We start from the raw sequence: 25,012 nt of genomic DNA, 5'->3' as shown, positions 1-25,012 counted from the left end.
CTAATGTCCCTTCTTTGTTTTTCCTTCGCTCCCCACTTAAAATGTGGTTACAAAGCATAGATCCACATGGATCCTCAGGATCTTTGCATTGGGTCACCCCAAATTCACCATCAGATCACATAGCATGTCCATGGCTACAGCCTGCCCCCCCAAAATCACCCACCCACTGTTGCCTGGGGCTGCAATGGTGCAAAAACGTGGTTAAAAAGCATGGATCCACATGGATCCTCAGGATCTTTGCATTGGGTCACCCCAAAGTCACCATCAGATCACATAGCATGTCCATGGCTACAGCCTGCACCAAAAAAATCACGCACCCACTGTTGCCTGGGGCTGCAATGGTGCAAAAAAGTGGTTACAAAGCATGGATCCACAGGAATTCTCAGGATTTTGGCATTGGGTCACCCCAAATTCACCATCAGATCACATGTCTGTGGCCACAGCATGAAGCCCAAAAATGATACATCCACTGTTTCATTCAGAATGTTTTTTCCCTTGTTTTCCTCCTCTAAAAACAATGTGCGTGTTATGGTCAGGTGCGTGTTATAGAGCGAAAAATACGGTAATATGCAAATTAAAAAATGAAATGAAATGAAATGAAGTTGGTGTTTGGCTACCAAAGATCAGTGCAACACAACCAACAATACAACTGTGTTCCTGATACAAAGTGAGAGCTAAAAGCATGTGTCAAGTAAAAAACTAAAACCGGACTTATCCAACTGCAGACCACACATGAAATCATATTTGTTGTAAGGGAACCAAGGGCAGTATCCAACTAAATAGTTCCACTAATGTGCTTGTACTTTGGACAGTTCATAATAACTTCCCCTCCCTCCTATTTTGCCATGCACCCTCCATGTCCCCTAAATCTGTTGAGTGTATTTGTGTGTGTGTGTGTGTGTGTGTGTGCACGCCTCATGGTTTTATTTTATGTAAACATAAACTAACCTACACTAATAGCAAGATTGTGACTCTATAGGTTTTTTTTTTATTAAAGACCGTTTTGTAGATTTGAGGATATTTTGATTTGTCAGTCTTAAAAATAAACATCCTTAAAACAGTCTTAAAAAAGCAACATCCAGGTTATTTTGTAGCAAGTCGATGCCTTTATGTTCTCATTCTGTTCAACAAGAAATGGCAACCTTCCCTGTTGCTCCTGCCTTCCTAAGTAAGATGTGTCAATGTTGTGACTGCTTGCTAGTTTTCACCAAACAAGGGTGGGCTGTTGCAGAAACTGTGTATGGCATTTAAAAGAGAAGTGTGAATGGCAGCCATTGGCACAGGAAGGATCGAGGAACCATAGATTGTTTTCTCATTGGCGAGAGAATGCTCAAAGCAACATAAAGTTAATTGAAGAATTCCTTGACAGTGAAGTCAGACTCAAAATAAGCACTTGGGATTTGTACTTTTCTGAATGTGAATTATCTGTAAGCAGGAGTGAAGTTAAAACAGTTTGAAAAGAACATGCTTTTAGCAAACATAACTGGCTTGTGTTATGAACTGTCCCGTTTCAATTATTTGTCAAAATAATATGGACTGGCAGTAGGATCTCTAATTAGCTAAAGCTTGATTTATTGAGCTGGCCCCATGTAAACCATGATGTCATGCTGCGCTGCACAAAATTACAGTTCTGGTCTCACAGTTTAGGTAGTTATTTTTAACTTGGAATGCCCCAGTTTAGTACATCTTGGCTTTTTAGCTTCATGGACTTGCTGTGTTCTTTCTTCTTTCCTTTCATCAAAGCTTTATGTTGTACCATATTAAACCCGATAACAAAGTCCAGCGCAACAGTTTCTGAGTACCTCTTTGGGCTCTGGGTAACAAAATGATTAAAAACTGCATGATTAAAAACCGATAGTTTGAGGAAATAAGAATGCAAATGAATCTCTGTATGGCATATGCCAAGTGGTTGCATCATGATTACGTCTGTAAGTGCGCAACTGGGAGCTTTAAAAGCATGATGTAATACTTAAATGTTTCCTACGATTTATTTTTCTAAAATAAAGGCACAATCTAGCCAAGTGCTGAACACTTTGCTTTCTTTCTGAAATGGAGAACTTGAGGTCAGTGAAGCTGAAGGTTGAAAGATTCAGAACAAAGAAAGTACTACTTTATGGAGTTTATAGTTAAACTTTGGAACTCACTCCCACAGGAGGCAGTAATGGTCACCAAATGGGATGGCTTCAAAAGGGGATGAGACAAATCCAGGGTAACTAAGACTATTAATGGCTTCTAGCCAGGTTGGCTGGGGGATGTGGGTGGCGCTGTGGGTTAAACCACAGAGCCTAGGACTTGCCGATCAGAAGGTCGACTGTTCGAATCCCCGCGATGGGGCGAGCTCCCATTGCTCGGTCCCTGCTCCTGCCAACCTAGCAGTTCAAAAGCACAAAGTGCAAGTAGATAAATAGGTACCACTCCTGCAGGAAGGTAAACAGCGTTTCCGTGCGCTGCTCTGGTTTGCCAGAAGCGGCTTAGTCATGCTGGCCACATGACCCGGAAGCTGTACGCCGGCTCCCTTAGCCAATAAAGCGAGATGAGTGCCGCAACCCCAGAGTCGGCCACGACTGGACCTAATAGTCAGGGGTCCCTTTACCTTTACCTTTAGCCAGGTTGGCTATCCTCAGAGGTAGTATGTTTTTGAACACCACTGGAGGGAAGAATGCTTTTATGCTGAAATCCTGTTTGCAGGTTTCCCACAGGCATCTGGGTGGGCACTGTGAGAGCAGGAAGATGGAGTATTTGGGCCCTTTTATTATGTTCTGACGGAGCACATTGTATTTCAACAAATGAGCCCTGGTTCCTGACTTCCCAGTTACAGGACAAATTTGCTATATAAACTGGAGATGCTACTTAAAAGCTATGCTTGTACTGTTTACCACTAAGGAGCTGTGGATAGTTGCTCAAGAGATGCATGAGCAAAAAAAAAAAAGGGGGGGGGAATATTCATCCCAGTTAAAGAAACAAAACTGGAAAGAGTAAGTGGAAATGTAAGGAAAGAAGAATTGACCAAGCAGTTTATAAGGCAGTCATGCCACTTCTGAAGACCATGTGAGCTCCTTTAATAGCTTTTATGGAGGAAGACACTCATACCTATTGCAAGAGGAAAGAGATCTGCAACAGATTTTCACAGAGCTGTCTACCCTCAAGGGAAAGGGCTGTAGCTCAGTGGTAGAGCATATATGCCTTTTGTTCCAAAAGGTCACAGGTTCTAAACACTGCGCAGTGCTGCTTCTTTCTAATTAATCTAGCTCGGAAGCATCTGCTGGCTGTTTGCTGTAATAAACATTCATTGATTGATTGATTGATTGATTGATTGATTGAGCTTGGAAGCATTGATTGGAGGTGACACTGTGCATATGTGGTGAAATGGTATCTGGTTCGGAGGCTGTACTTGTGTGCTCCTGTGCGAGAGCAGTTAGCTTGGTGGGCACAAGGGAAGGGCCTTTTCAGTGGTGGAACTCATAGAGGAGAAGGCTAAAGTGCTACTCATCGTGATGGTTCTATGTAACCTCCAGTATCTGAGCAGTATGCCACTAAATACCAGTCACTGGTAAGTAACAGTGGAAGAGTCCTATTGTGCTCATGCCTTGTTTGTGGGTTTCTTCTAGGCATCCGGTTGGCCACTGTAGGAAGCAGACGCCTGGATAAGATAGGCCTTTGGTCTGATTCTGCAGGACTATTCGTCTGTAAACTGTTTTCCAGTTGTGATATTCCAAGGTGCATCACTAGGCCCTGAACATATCTGCTCACTACTGTTTTCCAACTGTGCTACTGTGTTTCTGGTGGTGTTTTGGGGTCTTACTGGGCTTAGTGTTGCTTTAATGTTATTTCTGGTTGCTCTTATTTTAGCATTTTTATTGCCATGTGTTTTCTTTTTAAAAATGGATTAGAGCTTATATATTGTCGTCTTATTGGTGGAAGCTGCCTTGGGAGAGATTGATCCTAAAAGACAGCTTATAAAAGCTTTAAATTGATAAATCAATGCTAATTGATGTAGGGGGCACTCCTGTTACCACTGAGGCTAGTAGTAACACAGAGACAGCAGTTGGGGAGTCAATGGAACTTTTAAGATACCAGGTTTACTCTGTAGAGGTCAAAGTAACCTCCGTTGGCTGCATATGTTTCCAGATAACAATTCATGCACATGTCCAGAAGCTTTTATTGTGTTCATATTAATGGTCAGTAAATGAACTCCAGGAGCTCTAAATATGACCCGAGGCCTGTACTACTATGCCATGTCCCAGTCTGGGTCATTATGACATATGTAGCAAATTAGAGAGCTTAACACTGTGCTCTTATTTCTATATAAAATTTAGTTGAAGAGCTTGCTTTCTAGGAAGAGAGCGAAATTTCAGTTTTATGCACAGCAAGTATATTTTCGGATGCAGGAAGAAACACCAGCAGAAGCAGCTACAAAACAAGCAAGCAGACAACAAGAAGCAAGAACCAAATCAGTGGAAAACATTATGGAATAAGTCGTTTTTCACCTCTGCTGGAAGGCACCAAGGCACCTATGATGCTTAAGATAGTGGACTCCAGACCCCATCAGCCAGCATGGCCAATGATCAGGCAAGATGGGAGCCGATGCAACAACAGCTGTATGGCCACATGCTCCCTATACCTGCACAAAGGGAAGAACAGCCCAAAACAGCTGTAGGGAGTTGTTTCCATGTCTCCTTCTTGCAGCCAATATTCAAACTAAGCTCAGCTTATAGAGCACTGACAAACCATGGGTTTAAAGCAAGAGTGATGGTTTATCTAAAAGTTGTTGGTCCCAGACCATTAAAATCTTTAATAGGAGACACCAGTAATTTCCTATGGGCCTGGAAGAAAACAGGTAGTCAGAGCTAGTTCTGAAATACCCGTTAAATATATTGCCACTCTGAATCTGTCAGGAGCGTGAGCAGCAGCATTCTCTACTGCCTGCAATTCGAGTTGCCTTTGGAAGCAGCCCATTACATCAGTTGCACAAATTTGCCCTATAAGTCACAAGATCATGGAAAACTGTAGAAAGATTCATTCTCTCCAAATGGGGGTGGAGAATACTTAACAAGTACGGTTTGTCTATTTCGTAGATTTTTTTTATCCCTCTTTTAAACCAAAGTCCTCAAAACACATAAAAACATTTACAAATAAATGTATAAATGAAGTTAATAAAAGATTCTGAGATGTTGTTGCTATCTGCCTTCCATGACTAGGACATCAGGCTCTAGGTGTCCTCAGGTGGGGAAATTCCTAAGCCAAGGACTGTCAACAAAGTGCTATATATTGTTGGACTCCAATTCCTACCAGTCTAAGCCAGCATACCCAATAGATAAGGATGCTGGGAACTGTAGTTCAACAGCTTCTGGAAGGCATCACATTCATGACCTCCATGCCAACTCATCTATCACAGTTCCTGAATACTCCACCAAAACACAGGGATTCCTTGCAATTTTACATCCATTGGTCTGAGCTCAGCTCAAGCCTGTTGCTACCTCATATTCACAACAACCACCAGACCTGAGATAGCTGCTCCTGGATGCTTAGTGAAACATAGAGCTGGGTGTCATCAGAATATCTGGCTTTATATCATTTCATATCATTACAGAGGACAGCCTGCTCAGTGATCACAGAATGCTGACTGAAGAATGGGGGTGAGTGGGCGGGCGGAGGAACCAAAAACGATGTAGGAGACAACAAAGAATTGAATATTGTGGATGTGGGTATGGTTGGCTGTAGGAACACTCCACAATGCAACATTTTGTTGCACCTCTCTCTTGTAGGTATTAAATAGCACTGGTGATGACACCAAATCATATGGCATGCTGCAAGGCAGTTCCCAAGGGGTTGAACCAAGGAACCTAAGCATCTATATAGCACTTTCTGATATTTAAAGTCCTTCATACATATTTATTTCATAAAATGTATACACCACTTGATTGTAAAAAAAACCAAAGCAGTTTACAAAAAGAAAAAACAATAAACTCGAGAAAAAATCACAACCATACTTTAAAACATACAAAAGTTAAATTCATCACCTATTCCTTATAACAGCACGGTAAAGTAGATCAGAAATAATTGAGGTGTTGCTTTGTTGATTCCAAAGAAAGCGCTAGAAGGTGATGCTTTTGCTAGATAAACCTCCATAGATGAAAATGTTTGCAAAACTACAGGCTGAATGCTGTGAATCTAGTATTTGTTGGGTAGCTTTGAATCTAGGCGAGTATACATCAGCCACATTGGTAATTATGAAAATAACAGCAAAATTCCAGTTTAATTGATGGGTACTTATGGTTTCTGACTCAAGATATAAATTAAATAATGGTTCCAAATAAGAATATAAAAGTTCTGTAATTTTAATTAATATAGTATGTTGAAGGATTAATCAAAATTAGCAGCTATGCAGCTATTTAAGCTGCTTAAACAAAATTTACACCATATGTTTCTAGATGTTATATCAACTGCCTTGCAAACCACTGACATGTTTGTGTTCTTCCGTATTAAAATACCAGTGTTACTAACTGGAACAGTACATTGGTTTCTGGGGGGGACGGGCCTTTAATGTGTTGTGTGTTAGCCTGCAGAGAACAAAACCTGCAACATAATTGAAAATGTAAAATTGCTTAAATCTAGCACATATAACTAGAGTTTGTAAAAAGCAGGTGTTAAGTTCAGCTCCTTTTATAGGATTAAAATCTTCCTGATGGTGTTTTTTTAAAAGCAGATTTTCTCTTTCTTGGATATTGATCACTTCACTGTGAGCCACCTCTTTACCTGAAGGAGTGCTGACCTGCTTAGCACTGCTTAACACTACACTAGGTTTAAATAGTGTGACAGTATGAGGGAATAAATGTGGAAGATGGAATATAGGAAGGGGACTGGACCTATCAGCCAATATCATGTTCTTAACTTCCTGACCATAGTCCCTGGTGCGAAGTAGCATTCCCAGTTGTGCTGCCTCACTTATTTTACACTGCTTTTGTTAGATTGAAATATTACTCTGCATTCCTCAGAAAAACGACTGCTAACTAATGTAGCAGTTGGATGCAGTCATGGTAGTGACACTTGCTACCTTGAAGAGGAATTGCATTTTCCAGCAACAAAATCCTGTAATCTTATATTGTTATTTTGTCAACATAAGCATAAGGGGTAATGAGGCTTTATTGTGTAATACAAAATATAAAAAGGAATTAAATGGATTTTTTAAAAGAAAAAAATATAGCTCTCTGTTTTTCTAAATCAGAATACCTGCAATTACATCTTTAAATGGTAGCATGCAAACAAATGCATAGTTTTTAGGAGAATTTTTGTTTTTTGTTTTCCGTCATGTGATGAGAAATAACTCAATTGGCACAAGGGAATATTTCCTTCATCCATGCATGATTAATATTATTGCAATTAAAAGCGACAGGGAGCATAATTCCAATATGTTTCTTGAAGCAGTCTTCCTTTACTAGATGCCTGCTTTGTGGTTTCAAAGAAATCTGGCTTTAAGTAGTATGAATCATCTGTAAAAAGTTGAAAGGAAAGTGGAAGAATTGCTGTTCTGGATCATAACAAGATCTTGTTTCCAGCAGTGCCCAGCCAGATGCCTCTGGGAAGCTCAAAAGGGCATCATGCTGATGGATTTGAATTTTGTCCAGATGAAAAGCCATCACCCAGTTTAGATGCAGTCACCCAGTTCAGGGTGGAGGATGTCTGAATTAACTTCGTTTATTGGATTGAGAACCATCCCTGTGCCTACAGTCTTCTTCCCCACTTTGTCACCCCGTTCCTTCTGAGCATGTATCCAACATTAATGAAGATATCCACAGTTTACCATTATGGCCAATCTGGGAAATTGTGCTTTAAGCACTACTTACAAAGCCGTTTAAGAAACCTGTTTCCTGGTTTAATAATACCTGTTTGCAAAGAATGGTACAAAGAAACTGTGTTTGAAAGAGACTTATTGGGAAGAATTTTGGTGGTTAGATGGCCAGAAAATAAACCGAACCAAGGTGCAAGTGTATACAGTTGCCCACTTCTGCAAGAGGTGGGGCTTACTAGAATGGTCTATGCCCAGAGAGTTACAGATCCTATATGTTTCCAGAATGCTTTGGGATATTTAGGTGGAGACATTAGAGATGATACTGTACATTTCCAGGTGGTCTCCTTAAATTGTTGCTTGGCCTTGGCAATTGACAGCGCTGCCCAGAGTGCCATCTTTTCAGTTTTGAGGAGATCCTTCTGCATAGTTTAGTGAAAGGTTGTCAGATGGCTTGAACATATGGTAAATGATAGAAAATTAATGACCTAACCCTTTTGCAGGCATATGTGGTGGTGGCAATAGTAGCAGCAGAGAATATATTTTCCTTCTGCTACCTCTGTGTCAGCTAGATCACACCCTTCTCAGTTGTCCTGTTTTGTCCCAAAGAAGATACTCCAGAAAGTGAAATGACTGCACATCCCCCCCTTGATCCTCTATTGATGAAGTTGCTTCAATCTAGTCCCACTTAGTGGCAATTGCTAAGGCAAGCAATTTCTAGAGGAAACCTTCTGTTCTGACCTTTTTCAATCTGGGTTCCATCCTAGTTTGGGGCCTACTACAAGGACAGAGCCAATCATGTGGGTCTTTTTACTTGATCAGCATCCAGCCAGCAGAGAGTAGGAAGGTGCTGAATGGGTATGAAAGTCTCAGGCTTAGGAGATTATAAGAATGTTCAAAAACCAAAGTGTGGCTTCTGGTTAGTTGCAGGAAGCTCCTGCAGCCAATCAGAAACCACCGAAGCCCCGTCGGATGTTCGGCTTCCAAAAGAACGTTCAAAAACCGGAACACTCACTTCCGGGTTTCTATTGTTTGGGAGCCGATTTGTTCATGAGCCAAGGCGTTCTAGATCCAAGCTACGACTGTACTTAGCATTTATTGCATCCCTCTAACGCAGGTCAGATAAGAGACTTTATTTTACCTTGGTAACACACATCAGTATCGTGTTTTGCAACTCTATATTTTAGAATAAGGTCAAGTCGAGAAATAGGAGCATCAGTCTTTCCCCAGGATCACTATTCCTTTTTAGGCACCTGAAAACTGGAGTTTCACTACTCTGTTCAGTAGTTCTTGACCTTGCTGCCTATTTGTTAAAGGTGGGCAGGGTTCTTGTAGCAGACTGTGAGTTTATCATTCAAAGGATTTGGAAAATTATATGCTCTGTGTAAATATGCTTACAAAGTATTTGAAAAGGATTTGGTAATGGAAGATCTCTAGGGGAACCATACACAAATGTACCAAAAGGGTGATGTCCACTCTGCCTTTTGTAGCGTGCTAGAAGGAAGAAGTTCCTAATATGGAAAGGTTGATGACCATTGCTCTAGCTGATTTAAAATAGGCACAGCCTCCATCTCAAGTGTGGGTGCTATATTGAGTCTGTGCTGTTAAACTTGTTGCCAGTTTAAATGTAAGCAAAAATCCATGGTTGGATATAACTAATCTTTCTTTTTGTCCATGAAGTATAACAGGTTTAGAAATGGTAACTTATTCATAGGAAGAAATTGCTTCCAGGCCATAATTTTATATGCCAAGTTTCATTTAGGAATTGCATTTTATGGCCAAATGATAAAGTATTGGAAAGCAGGAACATTCTTAATTGTAACAAACTAGTTGCTATAAGAGTATGAATGTAATTTAATGTCACTGGAACTAAATATTTACTCTTCGGTTTATTTAGATCAACTCTGTTCCTTTTTAAACTTCAAATTTCTCCATTCCATCTCTTTGTCAACTGGCGAAGTCTCCCCTAACTCATAATCTTGGTATCTGTGATGTTAAAGAAACCAGAGTGTGAGGTCGAAATTTCCATTGCATAGCTAGACAGGAATCTGAAAGGAATAATGCCAAAATCATTTAAACAATGAATTTATAGGAAAGATGACTCAATCGTCAATTCCAATTCTGGAGAACAGAATTAGTTGTATAATTTTGGCTGTAGAGATTCCTCTTCATATGATGAGCAGAGGTGAAACAGGGTGAATACTTTTACACTGATTGTGCCTCTTTCTTTAACTTTTCAAGCAGAACAGAAACGAAACACATTTTTGTGTGTTCAGTGCACAGAAGAACTACCCTCTCAGCTTCTTTCGTGCTTTCCCTAAAAAGGAATACTCAGATTACAGCAACATTGCCGGTCTTGTGTGTGTTTTTTCTGCTGATGGATGCATCAGACTTGTACAGAAGGTGGAAAACAGAACTCTTGCTACATCTCACATTCATACCTTCTAAGGTAAAGGAGAGATGTGTCTACTTTAGATGGGGCTTAGAGCTCCACATTGTTGGTTGGGGGCAGGGGCTCCTTCCACATTTCCCTTGACAAAAAATTGGCGGATATTGGGAAACTGAATGCCCCTCCTCTTTCAAGTTTCTCCCAGGCTCCCTGTCCCCTTTCTCATTTCCTCAGAGTGTCTTGCCATTCTCTCTTGCCCACTTCTGTTTGGAACCCCACTGATTTTCTTTTGATTTTTTTTGCCAGAATCCTTTAATCTTTGCTAATAGATTTCGTTGTGAAAAGAAAGACATTTACCTGTCATGAATCGTACCCAAATTGCACTTTTAGCTTACTACAAACTCCTGTGCTAACACATCAATATCTGACATATCCACACATCTGAGAAATTAACTTATCCAGCTTTTGACTGCCTAGGACTTGCCAATCGCATAGTGGGCAGTTTGAATCCCCGCGGCGGGGCGCGCTCCCGCCGTTCGATCCCAGCACCTGCCAACCTAGCAGTTCGAAAGCACCTCCGGGTGCAAGTAGATAAATAGGGACCGCTTACCAGTAGGAAGGTAAACGGCATTCCGTGTGCTGCGCTGGCTCGCCAGATGCAGCTTGTCACACTGGCCATGTGACCCGGAAGTGTCTGCGGACAGCGCTGGCTCCCGGCCTATAGAGTGAGATGAGCGCACAACCCTAGAGTCTGGCAAGACTGGCCCGAACGGGCAGGGGTACCTTTACCTTTTATACTCAAGGATGGCCAGGTGTTAAGACACTGCTTGGAATCCCATGGGGTTTACAGCACAATGGAGAAAAATTTCCTAGCTCTACATCTTGGGGTGAAAGAGTCAGGTTTTTGTCCAGTTGGTGAGAAAGGGGGAAGAGGGTTATGCACTCTCTCTCCGGGGTTTGAGTGCCTCATTCACTAATCAAAATACAATCCCTGACTAGGGAACTTTGTTATCTTTGTGCTACCCTGAGGAAAGATATATCAAATTTGTCAGTATGCAGAAGACCACTTGAATGAACTTCTGTGAATTGGGTCTGCCAAGTAGTTTAAATACTTAAGTGCCAACAGTAAAGCTCTTAGGTATCTACCTAAGAATTAGACAGGTGTCCAAACTTCTTAGTTATGTTTGCCCCACCCCAAGAAGGAGGCATTTAGAAATTTCTGAACCTGAAAGTTCTCTTTAGACAATGTGGCTAATAACCATTATAGACTTACCATATTGTGGGGAGGGGTTGTTCGCCAGAGATGCAGTGTTTAATAGATTCCTATACTATGTCTTTATTTACTTAGCAGTAAATCTTATTGAGTTCAGCAGGATTTACTTATATGTGTAGGACTTTGAATTTAAACTTCTGGAGACAAGATTGACATCTCCTTTTGTTAAAAGTAGAGGCAATTGTTAAGAGCTACATCCTGTTTACTACTCAAAAAGTGGGGAACCAACACATTTTAAAACATATCTTCATTAGTAAATCAAAAAATATTTGTCTGAAGAAAGCCTAAACACACACACACACCCCAATTCAAAATGCATAAAACCAGGCACACCAATAACCTGCAGCCAAATCATAAGGTATGCACAACATTTAGAAACTTTGTAATACATTATGGAATTATATTCAAGAATATGTCTAGTGTGCATTGTTTTATGCAAGCTATCAGATATATCTGATGCCACTAAACTCAAAATAATCTCATGGGAGTACAGACTTCCCCCCATCCGCACTTATGTGAGGGGTACATTCTGGGCCCTATGGACATAAGTGAAAATCACATAAGTGGGGAGCACCCTCTAAAAAGCCTCTAAAGGTCCATTTTTTCCCTGCTCTCCAGCTCTCTGTTCAACTAGAACTGAAGCTCTGGGGCCAGCTAGAAGACCCTCAAAAGTGGCGGCAGCAGCTGTGCTCTGTGTACATCAGTTGCTAGGCAGGGAGGCTGAGCAACCTAAACAAAGACCCACTACACCTCCAGTCTCTTTGGGGATCGCTTTGCCCATTGCCATTTCCTGGTATTTCTTTATTTCCCGGTGCCGTGTTTACACAGTAGCGCACAGTCACGTGTAAGTGGGAGGACGCCTATCCTTTCTTTTATCTGTCCTGAATTTTCCAACATTCAGTGTCATTGGATGTCCATGAATTCTAGCGTTTTAGAAGGGGGAGATATAAATAATTTTGATTTCGGATGCTAGATTATAAAAAACTGGCCACCACTAAACTAGATTTAAATTTGATGATAAGTGAGACTAAAGAAAATATAAAAATTTTTTGGAAGAAGTGCTAGATTATATTTGAATGAGTGGACATGAGATTGTGAACAAGTTGATAATTTGTTTGGAAAAAATTTTTAACGATGTAAATGGGAGCGGGAGACGTGAGGGAGTCCAAAGAAGTGATGAAATTGTTGTAATAGAAGTAAGATCGTTTATTATGTGTGCATTTATATTTAAAAACCTTAATAAATATTTATATAAAAAAAATAATAATTTTGATTTCAGGCATCTCTTTGCTATAAACAGTACGTGCCCCAGATTAAAGTTATCTGAAGTTTGCCACAAGGAGCTATGAGATATGTCTGTCTGTCCCTTCCATTCCCCAGAACTGGACAAAATCTTCAATTACAGCCTAAGTCTAAAAATAATGCTTTCATTTTATTTGAAATTATGTTTATTATAATAGTGTGGGTGTCTCCCTTGCAAAGCCTTGTTGCCAAGGAAATCCCATATCCCAGGGCTTTCATGTGATACGAGCTTCCATGGCAAATTTGTATTTGGAATGCTGCAGGCAGTGCTTTTTCCGGGGGGGGGGGGTTGCAGGGGTATGCATACCCCTAAATATTTTGTGAATCTAAGTTTGGCCTCATTGAGGGGCAGTATTTCAATATGAGTAGGGAAATGAGAGTACCCCTATACGGTTTTTTAAGAAAAAAAGCACTGGCAGCAGAAGAGTTGCATTACCCTCCCCCCCCAAAAAAAATCAGTCCTGATCTTGATTATCTTCCCTCCATGTTTAGATGTGGAAAAACTCCCTATTTATGCCACATGCAATCACGCATGTCTAGTTTGGCCCTCTATTTTGTTGGATGACCCTGAGTTTCGGTGTTGTGGAACATGTTCACTATCATGTTCCTCTCTTATGTTTTGAGGCGTGGGGGCTCAAAAACCCCCCACAAACCTAAAAAAATCCCCAGATGTTTTCACTTTTCCTCATAGGGTAGGTGTTTCAGCCCCTTGATCCAGGATTATTTTCCATTTCTGAGGTCTGTTATATCCTTTTAAGATGGGACAGCCAGAACTGTATGCAACATTCCAAAGGTGGCTGCACCATGGACTTAAAATTAGACTGTAGTTTTCCCAGAGTCCTGTCTTCAAATAGTCCAAGAAATTCAGCGTCCACTATAAATGTGCTAAGCTAGTCTACAGTAGGCAGGTTACATAACTGTTCTCATTCCACTGGCTTGGAAGGGAGGTTGCAGTGTGCTGTCATTATGTATGTGAACCAACTGTGTCCTTGGCTGGAGTCTAAAATAAGCCAGTTTGGTCCAAGAAGATCTTGTTAGAAAACATTGTTCCGTCAAAAGGGAAGTGGTGTGGTGGTGTGGAGTGGGAATCTGGACAGAGTTGGATTTGCTGTTTTTATGTTCTTGAAAGGCATGGAGACATTATGGTGATAAATGAAGTATTAAAATTAAATCTTAGATAGACAGAGCCCCTCATGAGAATTTCTGTGGTGTATGTATATGTTTGCATGACGAGTTTTCTCTTCAACCATAACCTTATTTGAACAAATATTTCTTTGCTTTCTTTATTGCTGTCTTTGTAAGCATTTAATATTTTAAAATGGAATTTAATCCTCAAATAAATCAAAGCAGCTCTAGGATAAACGTTGAAATCTTTATATATATATAACAGTGAGTTAGTATAAATTACTGGGAACATGTATTATTTCTAAGATGTATGTACATTTTGAGTCATCTTCTTGTTCACGATGGATTTTTGTTTTCGTTTCGCTAAATGTTTGATATTGTGTATTATGAGTGGTTGCTATAGCAGTGGTGGGACAGCTTCCCCCACATTGCAATGTTATGTTACAGTGACGTTGGTATAATTTTAGTAATTTTAATCCCACAGACAAACCGCTTTAAATACTGTGGTCTTTTTTCTTTTAGTTTATTGTAGAGTGATTTGAAATTCAGTTGAATGATTCAGCAGCAGCTGACAAGGCAACATCCATGCAAAGTTGATGAGATTCTGGCCTCAGTCAGTCTTGAGGATGTTTGTTGTCAACATATCTAACTGAGCAGTGGGAAACTTTTTAGAATTAAGACATTTAAGTTGGTCCACGCTTCGTACTTATGAAAATACTGAACTTCAGCTTAACTTTTCCTTAATATCAACCCACTTCCTTTTATTTTCTGCTGTTTATAAACCATGTCACAATAATAAAATCAGTTTTCTAGGCCCAGGCCTGAAGCAGAGCCCAAGTGCTATTTCCTACTCCCTACAAAATAAGGCCAAGTCCTCCTGCACCATTCAAAGATAAATTCCTGCCTTTATCTATTTCTCCCTCATGGTGCCACCTGAAGTTGCTTGCCTCACTCTGCCAGGTGATTAAGTGAAGGAACTCAAAGTGGCAAGATGAGACCAGAATTTAGCTTCCTAGCAGGGGGTTCATATCATATCCCCTCCCCAATAAGACCTACCGGTATGTCAGAAGGGATCACAGGGTCATGCACCGCAGCCACATATTCTGCCATCTGCACATTGGCTGATGTGTGAAAGGAGAGGGATAAGTGGGCCAATTAATGTAGAGCACCTTTGCACATTGGTTAAGTGTGTGGATGGTAGGAGTATGTGATGTAGTGGGGTCAAAATTCGGCATCAGTGGCTGCATTGACAGCAGGGCTAGTCTACAGGGCCTACCTAGCAGTTCGAAAGCATGCCACTGTGGTGGGAAGGTAAACGGCGTTTCCGTGTGCTATGGCTTCGGTGTCCTGTTGCGCCAGAAGCGGTTTAGTCATGCTGGCCACATGACCCGGAAAGTTGTCTGTGGACAAATGCCGGCTCTCTCAGCCTGAAAGCGAGATGAGCGCCGCAACCCCATAGACGTCTTTGACTGGACTTAACCATCCAGGGGTCCTTTACAGGCTTCCATATCATATATTTTTCTAGTGTTTGGGGGTTATGTTTGGTCCCCATAGTATGATTAAAGTTGGAGCACTGTGTTCAGATAGGGACAAAAGAAAGGGACAAGAGTCACCAGGGCTGCAAGAATTGGACAGGCTGGGACTGAGGGGACAGGACAAGAGGAATGGCTAAAATTCAGACAAGTGAGCAGAAGCTAGACATGGTATAGATCAAGGCCGGCACAACTGATCCATTAGAGAGTTCCTAAAAGAAGAGGATTCTGGCAGCTAGGAAAGAATTTAGTCAGGCATTTACAGGAAAGACTGAATAATCAACAAAGATGGGAAATGGTAACAAATTGGTTTCAAGTTTGAGACAGAGGAAAGCAGTTCCAATTTTTAATTTAAGGTGTCTTGTTCCCTAGCTTATGTTACATTCTTTACAAGCAGGGTACCATTCCTAAGAATGGAGTGGACTACAGGAAACTTGATGGTACCTTCCAAATACTATTGGCCTATTTTTAGTGAGTGTTCCAAATGGAATCATTCTCTAGTGTCCCTAGACACTTCAGAATATACCACAACAAGAATTATTGCAGCAACAACACTCTTGCTATTTGTTTTTCTTGGTGTCAATCCATGTCCTTTTTGGCCTAAATTTTGTCCACTCATAGATTAGCCCGTTGCTTTGTAAACAAAACAAAACAAAAACCAACCAATAAGATACCAACAGAAGGTATCTATGCTTAAATGAGCATTTCTTTAATGACTCCTAAATAGGTGAAGTGTCAAATCCTATACGTTCTTTTCCATATGGAGAATACTTAGTTTTTCATAAGGCGCTCCAGCAAAGTAGTATAATGAGTGATGTTCCTGTTACACTTGTGAACCTCTTTTTTCCTGTCAAGATTCCTACCGTATAGACTTTTCCTCTGGGTTGCTTTTATTTTGTTTTATTTAAAAATACAATGGAAAACAAGATATTTGATGTGGAAATGTACTATTTTGAAAAAAAAGCATGGTTATGGGGAAATACATTCTTGATTAGTCATCAAGGTTGGCTTGGGGTCCTGTGGTTTAAAATAGATTATTTCCTGAAAAACAGTATTTCTCCTTGGCCTTTAGATGTGTTTACAGTCACTGCACAGTCATTTTTCATTCGTATTGATTTTCCACAACATTCCTTTAGTTTGGCCAGTGTGTGGTGGTGGATTTTTCCTGTCAACAAAGAATTACTGCTGTTTGAGAATTCCTGAGTTATCTTTTGTCTTCGTGTCATATCACCACTTGATTTGTTTGCTCTGGGCACTGCAATAATCAGATACGAAGTGAAATGGGTTTGTCTTTCTTAAGAAAAGGTAAAGGGACCCCTGACCGTTAAGTCCAGTCACGGACGACTCTGGGGTTGCGGTGCTTGTCTCGCTCTATTGGCCAAGGGAGCCGTCGTTTGTCTGCAAACAGCTTCCAGGTCATGTGTCCAGCATGACTAAGCTGCTTCTGGTGAACCAGAGCAGTGCACTGAAATGCAGTTTACCTTCCCGCCGGAGCGGTACCTATTTATCTGTTTGCACTTTTATATGCTTTTGAACTGCTAGGTGGGCAGGAGCAGGGACGGAGCAATGGGAGCTCACCCGTCACGGGGATTCGAACCGCCGACATTCTGATCAGCAAGCCCTAGGCTCTGTGGTTCAGAATTCCTTAATTTTGTATGGTCTGAGGAGGGGGCTGCTCAGAAGTTACTCTCCCCTTTCTTTTAATTTTCACTTCTCAATTAGTCCTTGTTAACCTCTTCCTTTTGGCTCCTTTTGTTTGCCCTCCAGTACAAGACTAAGGCCAGATTCAGGCCATACATTTAAAGCACTATGCTATGCCTTTAAACAATCATGGCTTCCCTCAAAGAATTCTGGATGTTGTAGACTGTGAAACAGGGGTGCCAACTTGAATAAAATAGGGTAAGCCCTGCCTTCATAATTGATCCCATGATGTGGTGCATGAACACCATTTGAATGGCGGTATCCATCAACTTTGGGGCTCCCTGCACCCCTCAAATATTTTATTGGGGGGGGCTGAAGACCTTAGGAGTTGGCTCCTATACTGTGAGGAGTGATAATAGTTGTTAGGAAACCCTTATTCCTCTCCCAGAATTATAGCTCTCAGAGTTTCCTGTGAAGAGGGATTGGTTGATATACTGTATATACTCGTGTATAAGTTGACTTTTTCAGCACATTTTTTATGCTGAAAAAGGCACCCTCGGCTTATACTCGAGTGAGGGTCCCACCCGAGTGCATTTCCAGCAGCCCCCTCGCCCAGGCTGTTGTTGTCGGAGGAGGAGGAAGGAGGAGCACGAAAGCAGCCCTTTCGGGCTGCTTGTTCTTCCTCTTCCTCTGCCGCCACCAGCCTCCGCCTCTTGGCAGCACTCTAGGTAGGCAGAGGGATGGGAGGAGCTGGGGGGAGAGAGAAGCCCCCTCTGCCGTGTGCGCATGCGTGCACGCACACACACTCTGGCCCACACACACTCTGGCCCACTAGGAGGTTTGTGGTGTGGCAAACTGGCTTATATTCGAGTCAATAAGTTTTCCCAGTTTTTTGTGGTAAAATTAGGTTCCTCAGCTTATATTCGGGTCGACTTATACTCGAGTATATATGGTAATTATATATTCCACCAGTTTGCTTTCCATTCTTTCATCTGCGTGCATTTTCTCCCCTTGTTAATTTATGATGCTACCTTTTTTCACAGATAGCATTTTCTTCAATTTAATTCCCCTCCCCCCAAACTGTCTTCTTTCTGCCTCTAATTTTAGGATAGTTTTTCTTTGTCTCCCCACTCCTAGCCCTAAAACACACACACAGAGAGAGAGAGAGAGAGAGAGAAAGAGAGAGAGAGAGAGAGAGAGAGAGAGAGGGAGGGAGAGAGGGAGGGAGGGAGGCAGGGAGGGAGGGAGAGAGAGAGAGTGTGAGAGAGAGTGTTCTGTCATTGTCTCAGTCTTCTCCCTTCCCTCTCCCCCGTTTTCCCTCTCTGGGCACTTTTGAAAGGATAGCCTGTGATGTCTGTGCGCAAGTGAAGGTGATTTTATATTCCTCTGTAAAGCTGCTCCTTTATTACTTAAAGGTGGCAGGGTCAACTTCTAAAGACATATCAAAGGAATAAAAATACTAAAATTATTTGTGGCTTGGAAATTCCTGTTTGATTCAGCTCTTGCTTTTAAAAGAATTCCATCTATATACATGGATTGTGTTTGGAATTAAGTTTGTTATACAGTGCTGTGGTGTTTTTGTGGGGGGAAGAGTCATGTGACATGTTTACCAACGCCATATTTATTGTGGCATAAGCCTTTACGGGACAGAGCCCTTGTTTTTGGATGCATGTGGCAAATGATGAATCTTTTGCCACCATCAAACATGCAGCTTTTAAAGAGTTTTAATAGTACAGTATTGTGTATTCTACTGGGTTAAGTATGAAGCTCCAATCTTATACCACAGGGCTGAATATGGAGGGTATAAGGAAAATGTTCTTAGAGCGAAAGACTTTATAAATCATCCCTGTCCAGAAAGAGAGCAAATTAAAGGGTTCCAGAGATTATGCTGAAACCACGTGGTTTAAATTAGACCTCTAACATGACTGTGACCTGATTTTGTGGTTCAGCTTAATCCTCTGATACTATAATTAAGTTTGGTATTTTTAACTATTATTCCTCATTAAAATGTATAAGGCTTGACATGATATACTAAGTTAATAGTTTAAACATGTATCTAGACAATTGTTTAAATGGCTGTTGTTTGCGCTATCCAATGAAAATAACAAAAAACACAATAGCCCATTCTCTCCCTTAAATGAGGCCAATGTCCTGATGTTGCCTAAAAAAATCACTAATGTGTATAATAATAGCCTTGTTTAAGGGATTAAAAAACTTAAACAGAACCCACATTGATATATCTTTCTCTGCATTTTATTTTCCTGAAATGTTATATCTATCTATTATGGTGCTGGAGGAGACTCTTGAGAGTCCCATGGACTGCAAGAAGATCAAACCTCTCCATTCTTAAGGAAATCAGCCCTGAGTGCTCACTGGAAGGACAGATCATGAAGTTGAGGCTCCAATACTTTGGCCACCTCATGAGAAGAGAAGACTCCCTGGAAAAGACCCTGATGTTGGGAAAGATGGAGGGCACAAGGAGAGGGAGACGACAGAGGACGAGATGGTTGGATAGTGTCTTCGAAGCTACAAACATGAGTCTGACCAAACTGTGGGAGGCAGTGGAAGACAGAAGTGCCTGGCGTGCTCTGGTCCATGGGGTCACGAAGAGTCGGACATGACTAAACAACAACAAATGGCTTCCCCAGGGCATTCTATCAAGTGTTTGAAGAAGGTCCAGCTTTGGCATGTTTGTGGAATTCTCACAAAGGAACAAAAATATTTCATAGATAATTTACAGACATTTTACAGACCAGAGAAGCAGATAGCTATTTTGTAGCCAAGGGCAATGTAGGAAGGGACATGGGCTTTCCTTGTCACCAAACTACTGTTTAAGCCAAAGCCTGAGTATCTTTCAGACATAGTATACAACATTTTTGTCAAAGTCATTTTAAGTACGTAGTCTTAATTACAAGTGCGGGGAATTTTAGCACTGGGCGCATTCTAAGCTATGTTAACATTTATTTTATGCTGATACACAAAAACCATTCATACAATAGAGCACATTATGACAACAGTCCAATAAATGTTGAAACAGACCAATAATACTTCTGAAAGGTGTTGACTTTGGCAGTAGTTTGTGACATGAAACAAATCAGTGTTTTCAAGGGGTGGAGTCCAAGTCATGTCACACAAAGTACACTTTCTTTATTTTGCCTAGATTTTCAATGGCTTAGGTATTTCTTGTACAGGAATAATTACTTTTAAGCAATAGTGATCTGTAGCATTTGTTTCCTGAGAATTGCATTCCTAGTATGTTCTGTAATTATAGAAGGGTCTCAAGAAGATGCAATGGTTATTATTTTTTATTTTTTACTTTGATTCTCTATTCCCACCCCTAAGTGCAAAAAGGGCAGTGTAGCCAAGTATCTGGACTGTGCAAGGGGCATCTCAGGATTTTAGTATGAAGTCTGGTTTCTAATAGATGTTCAACAGGAAGGAGCAATAATATGAAATAGGTTTACAGTGGTGCCCCACAAGACGAATGCCTCGCAAGACGGAAAACTCGCTAGACGAAAGAGTTTTCCGTTTTGGAGGTGCTTCGCAAAACGAATTTCCTATGGGCTTGCTTCGCAAGACGAAAATGTCTTGCGAGTTCCTGCGGGGGTTTTTCCCTCCCCCCCTTTTTCTAAGCCGCTTATCTGCTTATCCGCTAAGCCGCTAAAAGCCGCTAATAGCGCTAAGCCGCTAAGCCGTCAATGGGCTTGCTTCGCAAGACGAAAAAACCGCTAGACGAAGAGACTCGCGGAACGGATTCTTTTCGTCTTGCGAGGCACCACTGTATAGTAAAGCACTGTGCATATTTTGAGATAGGAGCATAGGAAAACTAGGCAGCTGCTTAAAACTAGATACAGGCAGGCTGTAGCTGTCCAGGGTTTCAGTTGTGCGTTTTTTCCAATCTTATCTGAATTTGGATTGATTTTGGGACATGCAAAGCTTCTCCTCTACCACTAACTGGAGTATCATCAACAGTGCCTGTTCTTTGTATTTTTGTGGCATCTATTTGTTACTTTTATAGTGTGAAATATATAAAACTTATCAAGGGTCACCTGTTTTCCATTGAGCATGCTTTTTGGTGACATGCTCATTTTAAAGTGCCTTGTTCACTTTAGCTGATATACTTCTGAGTGACTGTGCCTTTGTACTAGTTTGCTTATATACTTGGGTTCACCCTTTCCTTTCCCTTCTCCTAGCTCTTTGCCTAGATAATTCTGAATAACCCCATCATGAATACCTAATTTTGTTTTATGTTAATGAGCAGAAGAAGAACAGACCAAAGGCCCATTAGTCTGGTATCTTGTTCTTATTGTGGCCAACCAGGTGCTGAATGGGAAGTCCATAAGCACAACAGCACTTTCATATATGCATGCGCTGCATACAGCCTCAGTTTGCTTCTACTCTGTAAGAGTAGCCTATGGCAAGATGTTTCCTAATGCATACCTAAGAGCATTTATTACCCAAATGCTACATTAACAACCCTGTTCATTCTTTCTGCCCATTATGGTGAGGGCTCCCTTCCAGAAGGTTTCAGTGGTACCACTTCTCTTTCTCTCTTCAAAAATCCCCTCCTCAAAATCTGCTTTTTGCCCATTCTTTTAGTCCAGGGCTGGGGACCTTGTGGCCTCCAATTTGTATCTGCCCTGCCAGCATGGTGACTGGCTGGGAAGGATGGAATTTGTAGTCCAGCAACCTTTGGAAGTCTACTGCTTCCCCATTCCCGCTTTAGTCCTTGTTCTCTGCTAAAATTAAGCCTAAGTATGTGTAACTGCATTTGCATGTACTCTTCCTAATTTCTTTTTCTTCCCTGTTCTCTCTCCTTATGCTAAAATTCTGGTTGTAAGCACTTTGGGTTACCTTTTGCAAAGAACCTTGAGACAATAATGGTGCTGTATAACAAAGAATCTCAGGACTCACAGGACCAAACTAAGATAATCTATCCTGGCACATCCTGGAGATTTATGTTGCCATTTTAAGTGTGTCTTGTTAATTTTATATTGGCAGTAAGTTGTAAAGACTTACATCCGTTCATTGCCAGCTCCAAGTCAGACAAAGTTAGTAGGAATAAAAACAGCCAGTCTTGGAGAGCTCTTTGGCATCTACTTGAAAATAATTTGGTAAGTTTATTGAAGTTCGCATTGGGTCACTTTACATGTTGCAAAACCCCACCATATTTGGCTATGGACTGAATGAGAATGCAAAATAAACTTATTTTCCCTCTGGAGGATTTCAGCAGTGAGTATTAAACATTTTGATCCAGTACAAAAAAGAACAACTGTGCTCTCTATTTTAGAGTTTGTTTATGGTGGCAGGAATTTATGGAAAGCTGAAAGAGAGAAACATGCACATTGATGGGTGAAGTTGACACTAGTGGTGTCCCCTTGTTACATGGAAGCCAGATCTATTGCAGTGTGGAATGGATGGAACACTAAAGGTGAAACCTTTAAGCACTACCCAGATTCACACTCCAAACTTACTTGCTTTTATGTTAAGGCTTTTCCTACTTGGCCAGGGAATGCTCCAACAGGACAGAATCGGTTTAGGACTCATGGAACTCCAATCCTGAGCCCCAAGTGGCTGACCATCCAAAATACTTGCAACAAAACCTCCTCACTCCATCCTTTGTGACCAAAGCAAGCACCTTCTTCCTGCTTGTCTCCCTTAGATTTCCCTCTACCTTCAGTCTCTACCTTATCTTTCCCTTGGATGATGATGATAATTATTATTGTTGTTGTTGTTGTTGTTGTTGTTATACAATAATAATTGTATTCCTGGTTCCAACATGGAATTGGGCTAACCCCTTGCCATTCCACAGTTTCTTTGGTTAGAGTCCTGGCCCACTTTCACCCCTTTTCTCTAACACCATTTAGATATTGATGCCTCCTGGATCCCAAAGGGCAACAGACTCTGAAACCAAGTGTCATGCTCGTTGATGTATGCCTGTAGCAGAAGCAAGTATTCCCAGCACTACCATTTCACAAAAATTAACCTGGTACAACCCTGTATTTTGCAAAAGCCAAATAGCTCAAACTAGCCACATTACTGAGTAAAAGGAAATGATAAATAGCTCCTGTGAAGGTTTTAGTTAGTTCGTGGCTAAGAGGGGGGAGAGGTGGGAATTGCAGCTTGCTGAAGGCCACCTAGTGAGCGCTTGGCTGAGTTGGGATTTGGATCAGGGACTTGCAGCTTGTAGTGTTACATTACATCAGCTCTTCTCCCCACCCCCTTCCCACCCCCACTTCAAGTTCTCTTTTGGAGACTCTCTGCATCCAGTCTTCATTTTGATACTTCTTTTATGGACATACAAAAGCAGACTGCAAATGCAGGAGAATTTGAGGAAAGTTCAAGGTGGGTGGGAAGGGTTGCAAATCCCTCTGTAGCAAATCCCATCTCAGCCCAGGTCTTTGAAAATTAGCTCCTATGTAAAATCGGGCTGACACTTCAAAGAGTCAGAGGGGAAGAGGCTGGAGGAAATGTTCAGAACAAGTTTAATTTCCCAACCACTAAAGGATGTCAGTGGGGTTAGAGTGACTACCTCAAGTGACCCCTTTCTTCCTCATTGTGCGGATCATATTTCCTTCATGCCCCTGTTGAGAGATCTTGATGTCTCTAACATGATGCCGTCATAGTGTGGGGGAGGAAGGAGTTGTGTAATATGGAGCATATGTTTTGCAAGGAAGTTAGTGGTGGTATTGGCTCCACCACATACTTAGACCCATTTAATAAACATGGCATGTAGTAGGATCCTCTTATATCTAGCATTTAAAGGGTCAATGCCCACCCCCTTACACTTACAGCATATAGAACATGTTAACATGCTAAATGTGTCATTTCATATTTGTTACACCTACACGTTTGTCAGAGAGACTCGGTGGTGTCATCTAGCCTCCAGCAGAAACAAAACTGTTTTCCTCGAATGCTCTGGAGTTGTGTTATGTTAGACATTCCTTAGTTTGTTTGAATAACATTTTTTAAACAATATTTTGCAGCCTGAGCCTCCTACTCATTTCTGTGGCTAAACAAAGTTATTTTTAGTGCGTGGGCCCATGGCTGCACAAGAAAAATGCTGATTATCCAGAAGGGAAGTGGGAAGGAGGGAAGGGGGTGCTTGTCATCTTCATGACTCAAAATATCCCTTGTACCCTGGAATCTAAATCTATGGTGAGGCCAGAATTTGTTCCTTAGATTTATTTGCTACCTACCCCAACTACCTGTGTGTGAAGCTTGCATTTCTGTTCCTTCCAGTGAGGTGTTACATTTACAGAACGAGAGCTCCTGGAAGATGGAAATGTGGTCTCCTCAACATTCTGTGAAGGGTTGTGAATCAGAAGCCCTGGTTCTTACAGGATAAGCCCCCATTGGGCGGTTGTGATCCATTTTGGAACCTAACATTTCAATGGGACTTTTTTGGGCGGGGGGGGGGCAGTACAAATTGCAGTATAGGGTGAGCTAGTGAACCCCACCTTTCTTCTCACACTAGGTTCTGGGCCTAGATTGGACCTCCTGTGCTGGCTATTTATACAATAAAATAAACAAAACCCTTAAAGGAAGAGCATCATGTGTAGCTTGGGCTTTGGATCCCAGTTAATTCCCAGAAGTTGTTTCCCACTTCCTCGTCCCCTGCATCCTTCAAAAAGCTTCTTTAGAGATCAGGGGCCTTCCTGCAGGGCTGACCTCAGCTTTGAGAAGGATTTGGTCAAAGTGTCCTGTGGTGAGCTCCCTCCTCTGTCACTGAGCCCTGGCAGGGTTACTTGGCTGCGAATGTGTTGCTCCCAGGATTGCTAGGTCGCTGGGTCAATGCCGCAGAAGGATGATTCCTTCCAACTCCTTCCAATTTCACGATTCTATGAAATGTAAAGGGTGGCTAGATTCAGAACCTGGCACTGCTTGGAATACCAGGGCGGGGGGGGGGGAGTGGGGCGGGGGCTGGCACCAGCCATGGCACTAACAACTGCATTAGGATTCCA

The 25,012-nt window shown here is 41.5% G+C and overlaps 2 protein-coding genes and 1 long non-coding RNA gene across 4 annotated transcripts in view; 1 reads left to right on the top strand and 2 right to left on the bottom strand.

Annotated features, from left to right (window-relative positions):
- Positions 1-25,012, bottom strand: part of FILIP1L (filamin A interacting protein 1 like) — a 185,635-nt gene that overhangs the window by 96,507 nt on the left and 64,116 nt on the right. The window lies entirely within an intron of this gene.
- The window catches only part of CMSS1 (cms1 ribosomal small subunit homolog), a 180,966-nt gene that overhangs the window by 102,086 nt on the left and 53,868 nt on the right, over positions 1-25,012 (top strand). The gene's annotated exons all lie outside the window — the stretch shown is intronic.
- Positions 9,657-11,077, bottom strand: LOC309340218. Its single transcript, XR_014155866.1, has 2 exons — positions 10,965-11,077; positions 9,657-9,834 (listed from the first exon to the last, which is right to left on the bottom strand). It is a non-coding gene; the product is annotated as an uncharacterized lncRNA (long non-coding RNA).

This window comes from Podarcis erhardii, assembly GCF_964252035.2.
Source record: "Podarcis erhardii genome assembly, chromosome: 4".
NCBI classification, from domain to species: Eukaryota; Metazoa; Chordata; class Lepidosauria; order Squamata; family Lacertidae; genus Podarcis; species Podarcis erhardii.
This window is presented reverse-complemented; position numbering and strand designations above follow the sequence as displayed.